Source organism: Metopolophium dirhodum, chromosome 1 (assembly GCF_019925205.1).
Source record: "Metopolophium dirhodum isolate CAU chromosome 1, ASM1992520v1, whole genome shotgun sequence".
NCBI classification, from domain to species: domain Eukaryota; kingdom Metazoa; phylum Arthropoda; class Insecta; order Hemiptera; family Aphididae; genus Metopolophium; species Metopolophium dirhodum.
In genome coordinates, this window is record NC_083560.1 from 53201716 (window position 1) to 53210523 (window position 8808).

General features: G+C 25.8%; 1 pseudogene; it reads right to left on the reverse strand.

Annotated features, from left to right (window-relative positions):
* Nucleotides 1-5184: 5184 nt before the first annotated feature.
* LOC132940053 (kelch-like protein 3) lies at nt 5185-6998 on the reverse strand (annotated as a pseudogene).
* Nucleotides 6999-8808: the final 1810 nt, after the last annotated feature.

Below are 8808 nucleotides of genomic sequence, written 5' to 3' on the forward strand. Positions count from 1 at the left end.
AAATTATATTAATAAAGAGTCTCAATTTCCACCAAATATTTGGGCGGAAACTCCCATAAATAATACTAGGACAACCAACGGACCCGAAGCTTTCCATAAATATTTCAATGCACAATTTTACCATCCGCATCCAAACATACATCATGTAGTAGACGATCTAACTAACATTCAGGCAGAAACTGCATTAAAAATAAATAGTATAAAAAAACATCAATTCAATTACACTAGAAAAGAGGCTGAACTTAAAAGGAAATTTTTGATTGATAATTGGAATGCTTATGACAAAGGAGATATAACACTAATTGAATACTTAAACATTATGGGAATTCGTTATCAAGGAAATAAAATATAAATATTATGATTTACATAAAATATTATTATTTTTTTTTTTTATAAAACTTGATACCTTCATTATTTTGATTAATATAATGTTTCTATTTTTATTTGACACGAGTATAAATAACTTACGTATTTTATAACACTTTGTAGCTACATTATTATTTATTTTATTTATACTTATATTATTTTGATTATTTTACAAAATAAATAGTAACTTACACTTTGTAAGACTGCCCAAACGTGGTATCTTTTTAGGGATATACCGTATTCAGCTAGTAGATGAATAATACGTCTTTATGGAGAAACTGTATTTTTTCAGGTTAATTTTTCTTTTAATACACAATCACTCTAGATAAAAATGCCGTTTAAAAATGAAAAAAAAATGAAAATAATTGACCAAGTGTAGAAAAAAACTTTCAAAATAATTAAGGATGAACAACCTAAAATGCAAAAAAAAAAGAATTAGATAAACAAATTTTCCCAACAATCGAGGGTACTGCTTGTTTAGGAAACTGAGTGTGTCGGGAATACGTTGCGGGATCCGCGTGTATCAGGGTCGCACGCGCTACTCGCTAATTTTCTTCGACTCGGTGCCTGCGACGACGGCGGCAGTAGTTGTAGGCTAGTAGCCACTCGTTCGGCGGACGTCGCCATAACAGCATACCCTCCTGTTACATGTAGAACTAATCGCGGCCTCCGACATGATTTCTATAACGTCTCAGCAACGTTTATACAACGTCCCTGCAACTTTCCTACAACGTCAAATGAAACAATCGAGTAAAAAACCAACCGTAACGCCGTGACTCGTGCGTCGTTTCCGACAAACTTCTTTCATCCAAATTACACTCATTACGATAACTGATAAGTCAACAAAAAATCTCCGTAAATGCAAATACAATTAAAAGTGCTTGAAGCTTAGGAGTCAAGTGATCTAGGACGATTGGTCCTAAAAACGGCGCATGCGGACAATTGGTCACCGCCTTAAAAGTTGAATACAAAATATTTTTTAAGCATAAAATGTTCTTATACAAATAATATAGTACAATGTGTATCATAATATTATGTATAATATAATTCAAATAATAATAATAATAAATATTCAATGTTTAATAATATATTCTTAACTATTCCCGTTAGTCGTGACACTAAATAAAATTAAAATAGGTAAAAGTTAAATACTTAAATAAAAATAATTTTTTAACATAAAACGTTAAAAGTGTTCATTTTCCGCATACAAAATGTTTATGCGGAAACCAATTTTCCGTAAACCGTAGTCATAGCGGGATATGTTAAATTTGAGTTATGATGAATTTTGTCATTGAACTTTAAATACTTATAAAAAAAAATCACGCCTATATATTTTACTGTAACTATTGTAATAGTATGATGAATCTTGCATTAAATTTTCAAGTCTTTTGAGTTTTCACCAAAAATAAAAAAATAACGAAATTTTAGAAAAAAAACCAAAAAAAATTTGAAAATTGAACATGTCTATAAATAGCAAAACAGAATAAAAATATTTTAAAAATTGTATCATGTATAAGAAATGATAAAATAAAAATTTGGTGAAAATGTCAAGCGTGTACATACAGTTCTTCATTTTCGAATAACAACAAAATAATAAAATCGTTTCATAAGAAATCATAAATAAACAAGTTATTTGATTTTCAGGTAGACTTTTTTTCGTTAAAGGTAGGAAAACGTAAGTGGAATCTTGTATAACATTTTCTAATCTAAGGTCTAAATAAAACATTTATTGAATTTAGTTGAATTTTCAACTCAAATTAGTTTGCTATTAACTTGTGATTTTGACGAAAATTATCAAAATTCCAACTTCAGACATTCATAGATTGCGGATTTACGCTTAACTTTTTTTTAATTTCCACTAATAATAACTAATGAGTATTGAGGAACCTTGTATTTAATTTTCGACCGAACGACAAATTTTTTATCGACAATAATTTTAAAAAAACTAATAAAAATTGAAAATGCATAGCGTGAATTTAAGTAATTTTTAATCATTTTAAATTGTATGAAAAATGTTTTATACATTGATAAGCTTATCAAATATGTATTGTTAGACTATCATTTAGCACAAAATTAGCTTTTTATTAATTTTTAGACAATTCTTTAGTAGTTAAGTATCTATTTTTACTTAATTACTTAGGTAGTCAAGATAACTAATTTAGTCTTTACTCTTTTAGAATCTCTCTCCTCCTTTGGAGGTGATCCATCTTAATATCATTCTATATGTTAACTTATGTATACAATATATCTATACATTTTAATTGATGGAATAATAAATATATTATGTATAATATTATTGTTATTAAAATAGAAAATTTCTTGTCATTAAAATAATAGCTCAAAAAAATATTTTTATATGTTATTATATTATAATTTTATGGCTTTCCTATAGACATTACTATACCTAATATAATTATTATGTGAACATTTATGTAGGTATCTACAGTTATTTTTTAGTTAGACCAAAAAATAAAATCGATTTTATCTTAAACTCGATAAGTTTTGTCAAACTTTGAACTTTAAATGCTTATAAAAAAATGTGTGCCTGTGTATTTTTAATATTTTTTACTGTTATTGTAACAATATTTCAGAAGCCTTGTTTTAAAATGTTCACAATAAATATTTTATATTATATTTATATTGTTATTACTTATTATTAATACGGTAGCCGGTAAGTTAAATTAATATTATAAAACATCGTTATTCTTAGTTATTTAATATGTAATTTCGTCCAAATTTGAACATAAAATAACTATAAAAAAACTGTGTTTCTACATTATTGAGATTTTTTTGTTTACAGAATAACCTACTTACGTGGAACCTCGTTTTAAATTTTCAATCCTTAGCTATAAAAGTTGAACATTTTATAAATTTTTAACTACAAAATCTTTTTTAATTTTATGAATGTTATTATCAAAATTCGAACTTTAAATACTTATAAAAAAAATCGTGACTGTATTTTTAATATTTTTTAACTGTCATTGTAACTATATATCAGAAGCCCGTGTATTAATTTTTCACGCTTTTTGATTTGTTTTTCCATGCGTTTTTGAAATCTATTGAGAATTTCACTAACTAGATTTACTTTCCCATCAAACAAGACACTGTTGAAGAAAATCGAAGCAGTGTTAGTGACCAAAATAGTGATTATAGACATAAAAACGAAATTAATTTAAAAAATTAAAAACACACATCATTGTAAAATCAATACATTCATCACTCCACTCAGAATCCAAAAATATTTTTAATTTATGCCAAACTTATTTTTCTAATTACACTATTAACAACTTATGTGGAACACTGTATTACATTTTCGAGTAATTTGATTATTTATCTACAATAGTTTAATAAAACTTTAAAAAAATCAACAATTTCTCATGGCTATAAATAACTCAAAAAGTCAAAATATTTTGATTAAGAATTTGAACAATTACCTACTGGTAATTTTAATTTTGCCCTCTTGAATACACCAACTTTCCTATTATGTAGAAAATCAGACCATTTTTACCACCACACAAGATGATGACAGACAGAAAAAAATAGATCATTATAAAATCAATAGATTTTTTCCCTACGCTCAAAATGTAAAATTTAAATACCTATATATTTTCTTCGTGTTATTTTTGTTGTCTTAAAGTTTTCTTAAAGTAATAAATTGTTTTAATGACGACATAGATTTTGTAACTTTTTTACATAATCATCAGCTAGATTACTTATCTGGACATGTATATTTATAATCAAGGCTGGGCATTAACGAGTTAAAATTTAAAATTAAGTTAAAACGTTAGTTAATTTTAATAAAGTTAATTAAATCGTTACTTTTTTTTTCAAATTAACTTTTAACTTAATAAGTTACTTTTTTTTCAAGATTAACGTGTTGACTTCAAGTTAATTTTATTTCAAAAGTATTAAAATTAAGTTAATTTTTGTTCGAAGAATAATGCAAATGTTTGAATGGGTTTTTACTTTGATGTATCATTTTAAATTTCCCCGGTAATTTTCTCGAGCGTAAAGAAAAATGATCTAATAAACCATATTATATTTCTGGAATTTTTATTTTTATAAATTAGCAAATTTTAACTTTACACTAAGTTAAGTTACTTTTTTTTCAATGTTAACGAAAAAAATACGAGTAACTTTTAACTTTATTATTTTAAAATAACTTAACTTAACGAGTTTAAAAAAAATCGTTAACTTGTCCAGCCTTGTTTATAATATAGTATAATTATTAAATATATTATTATAATAATAAATAAAACATTTTTTATTAAATAGAAATCAGCAGTTGAAATGACAGGCACAAGACTGTCGGAGTATAGTATACCAGGAGACTATTATGGTGCAAGTAATCAGGCAAGACCTTTTATTTTGTCAGACATTTTCTACTTTCAATTAAAATGGTGGGTAAGTGGGCACTGCTGTACAGTATCTAGGTGTCTACTTTTTAGAGGGGTCGCTTTATGGATGTGTTTAATTTGAACTCAATGATAAAATCATTGTATAGGAAAAATGATTCTGAAGGAAGATGGTCCGTCAGCCTATGTATTTAAAGATATTATTACTATTATAGTAATTTATTTTAGAGATTAGTAAGTAGTTTACCTTTTGTTTCTTGTGTACAGACAAAAATATACATACACACTCATCATTGTAAAATATATAATGTAAATGGTAAATAATAAAAAAAACTTTGCTGTTATACTTCAATCTAATTAACTTTATAGTTAATTTATACTCTATTTAAATTGTCCAAAAACCTTTTTATCAAACATTTATTTAAAGAGCAACATTTCATTTTTTACATTAATTTATGTATAATTATGAGTACATCATAATGTCCAACAATGAGACCATTAGGTATGTAAGCTGATTCGTCAAAAACATTGGTGGTTTATCAACAACAACACCACCATAAATTTGTCCACGGCTCGACAATATCTTCATAGTCCAAATATTGGTGTGGGGGTTATAAATTTCTACAGTATGATGAATAGAGTCTTCAGGTTCTCCGCCAATAACTATATATAATAAACCATTTAATGCGACTACTCCTATTTAAAAATGTTAGTGAAATTCAATATATTTTTAAAGCTGATCCTAAAAAAAATAATAATTTTAGTTACCAGGCCTGTATCGGGAGAAATGCATGTCAGAAATAGAAGACCAAACTCCATCACTTGGTCTATAGATTTCCGCACTTTTAAGATCCACAGATCCATTAAAACCACCAATAGCATACATAACACCGTCCAAGACTCCTACACCAACACCACTGCGGCATACAGACATATCCGAAACTGGTGTCCAATTGTTAATACTGGGATCATAACATTCAACAGATTTGAACATAAATGTACCATTGGCACCTCCAACCTACACAAATTAATTAAATAAAATGTATTACAAATCAAAAAAAAAGAAATAATATAATTATTCACCTCATATATAAACGATTATAAAGTACACCAACACCCAAATTACGTCTCACAAATGACATACTTGACACCATACGCCATTTTTGATAGTAACATTGAATACCTCTAGACTATTTAATGAACTGATGCCATCATATCCACCAACCTACAATTTAAAATGATAAATAATAAGTAATACCTAATAAGTAATATATTAAAAAAACTTACTGCATATATACAATTATCCAATACACCAACTCCTGGGTGTTTTCTACAAATTAACATGTTGACAATTGGCATTCTACATGGTGATTGTGAAGATACATCAAGCATTCTAACAAATTGAGAACATGATCTATTCACACTTCCCAAAGCAAAAACAAACTTATCTTTTATTACGCCTAGACCAGCCATCTTTTCACATTTTCCTTACTTTTTCTTCTAATGGAGCATCAATATCATTACAGGAGATAAGCTTAACCACATCTTCAGACAATAAATATAAGAACTCATCATTTTTAATCACTTCTCTGAAATTAATTGTCATTATTTAAATAATTTATTACAGAAAAATGAAAAGTATTAAGTTAATTATATCATACAAAAACTGTTTTTTCATTAATGCTTCAGATCTTGATAACAATTCCGTACACTTGTGTAAGTCAGCAAATGCTCTAATACCAAGACAATTTGATACATTCAGTTGTCTTTGTAAAAACGCAGTACATGCATGATTTACAAAATCTAACTGTAAAAGGTTTCCAGCTGGTAACAAAACCTTAATAAATCAACAATAATTTATTTAAAATAATTTTATATTAGTCTATAACAAATAAAAATTGTAATTATACCTGTACATTTTCTTTTGTGACCATTATTTCCCCAGTATAAATATAATCTACTAATAGTTGTAAAACGGTTGAATCTAATTTTCTTATATTCGCAAGATCTTTATTGCTCTCATAAAAATATTAAATAATCACATCTACTTCAATTCTAATATTACATGAAATTTCATTTCTAAAAGTAAAAATGTGTTAGTTATATTTATTTCAAAAGAAGCTTAAAATCACTGTCAACATCTTTGCGTAGAGATTGTAAGTCTTCTAGTATCTTAACACAGTGAACGTTATTTCTAAAATTTGTTTGTTCACATTCATTGGATTTCAAAACTTGATTTAGACCATTTTCAAATAATGAAATCTGTAAGGTATCCATTTTTTTTTACTCACATAGAACCTTTAAAAATATTTCAAAAAATGGATTAATTTTTATATCATTATAGTGTTAAACTTATTACTAAATTTAAGTAGGTATAAAAGGAATAAAAACAAAATACTGCTGTTTAGATATTATTAAGTTTTTATAAATAAAAATAATTTTTGAAACAAATAATAAGCATTTAATGATGTGTGGAATATACCGTGGTATACTGATATACTATATCTATTATTGGTAACCCGATTCTTGTCCCATATTTTGTCAAATGCATGAGCAATATTCAAAATGTCAAACCAAAAATTGTGTTAAAATGTATTTTATGTAGTTAACAATATTATGCATCAACTGTATGTTACAATAAATAAAAATATAAGTAATATACATATTTAGAATAAATTTAATATTAAAACAATAAGCATATTTTAGATTTTGCGAACCAATAAGCAATGAATATGTATTGATTTTATAATAATGTGTGTTTCTTATACTGTCTGTCATCGTCTTTTAAAGCAGTATAATGCTTTGATTTAGACTTCATCATGTTTTCTGGTAGGAAAGTGAGTCTAATTGCTACTTTGGGTAGTCAAAAGTAATAATTCTCAGTAGTTATCAAAAGCGTCGAGAAAATAAATTAGTTTTTTTTAAATTATTGATATAAATAATTGTTCGCTAGGTCAATATAAACTTGAAAATGTAATACAAGGTTCCTTATAAGTTGTTATACCTAATTGTAAAAAAAAAATCCACAATAATTTTTTATGAGCGTCTGAAGGTAAACATTTAGACATAGCTGGTACCTATAAATCAAAATCACGAACATTTGCAAATTATTTTGAGTTAAAAATTCATAAATACCTAGGTACTTTTTCATATCTAAGACTTTAAAATTTAATACGAGATTCCTCAAAGGTCTTTCTACCTTTACCAAAGAAAAGAGATTACCGCGGAAAGTTTCAATAATTTGTTCATGGAGCATTTGATTATTTGAAGTTCTAATTTGTATATGATATTGGATATACCTATATAATCACCCGTAATCTAACTATTCTTATTTTTCTGTAATTCAAAAATAAATAATCGCAGATATATTTTTTTTAAATAATATTTTCAAAATAACTTTACTCTATTTGAGCTAAATTTAAATTTAAAATTTTTTTTGTTTTTTTTTATGTTTCCCAAGTAACAATGAAATGTTTTTTACACGTTTAATAAATATTAAAACAATTCAAAAATAATGATTATAAAAATATATTTTTTTTATATTAAAAAAATGTTAGATTTAAAAGATTTTTAATAAAAGATTAATTACATATCAAAGTGATGTTTATTATTCAATATATGTATTTCTCTACATTTTAAAATAATAAAATAATATTAAGTAATAATATTTTTTTTCTATCATTTTTATCACATTTAAATAATCTAATATCTGCAATATTATAATATAATATTGCAGATATACTATAATATATTATAGCGCGTGTGTATATGAAACAAATTGTTGTTTAATATATAATACAGAGTAGATTTTGGGGGTTCACAACCCCTCCAAAAAATAAAATAATTAATTAATAGTTGTATAGTTTACTTATTTATTTTGGTGTACTACACGTGCTTGCACTCACATCATATAATAGCCAATAGGTACACAATATTATATTTAAAATATAAAAACGAGAAAGTCTTTCTCCTTTACTCAGTATACTGGACTATTTTCGCAAAACCAGTCATATTATATATCACTTCAGACTCTAAAGTTTATACAATTTTTATTCAGTATGTATTCAGAGTGTATGAAATCGAAAAG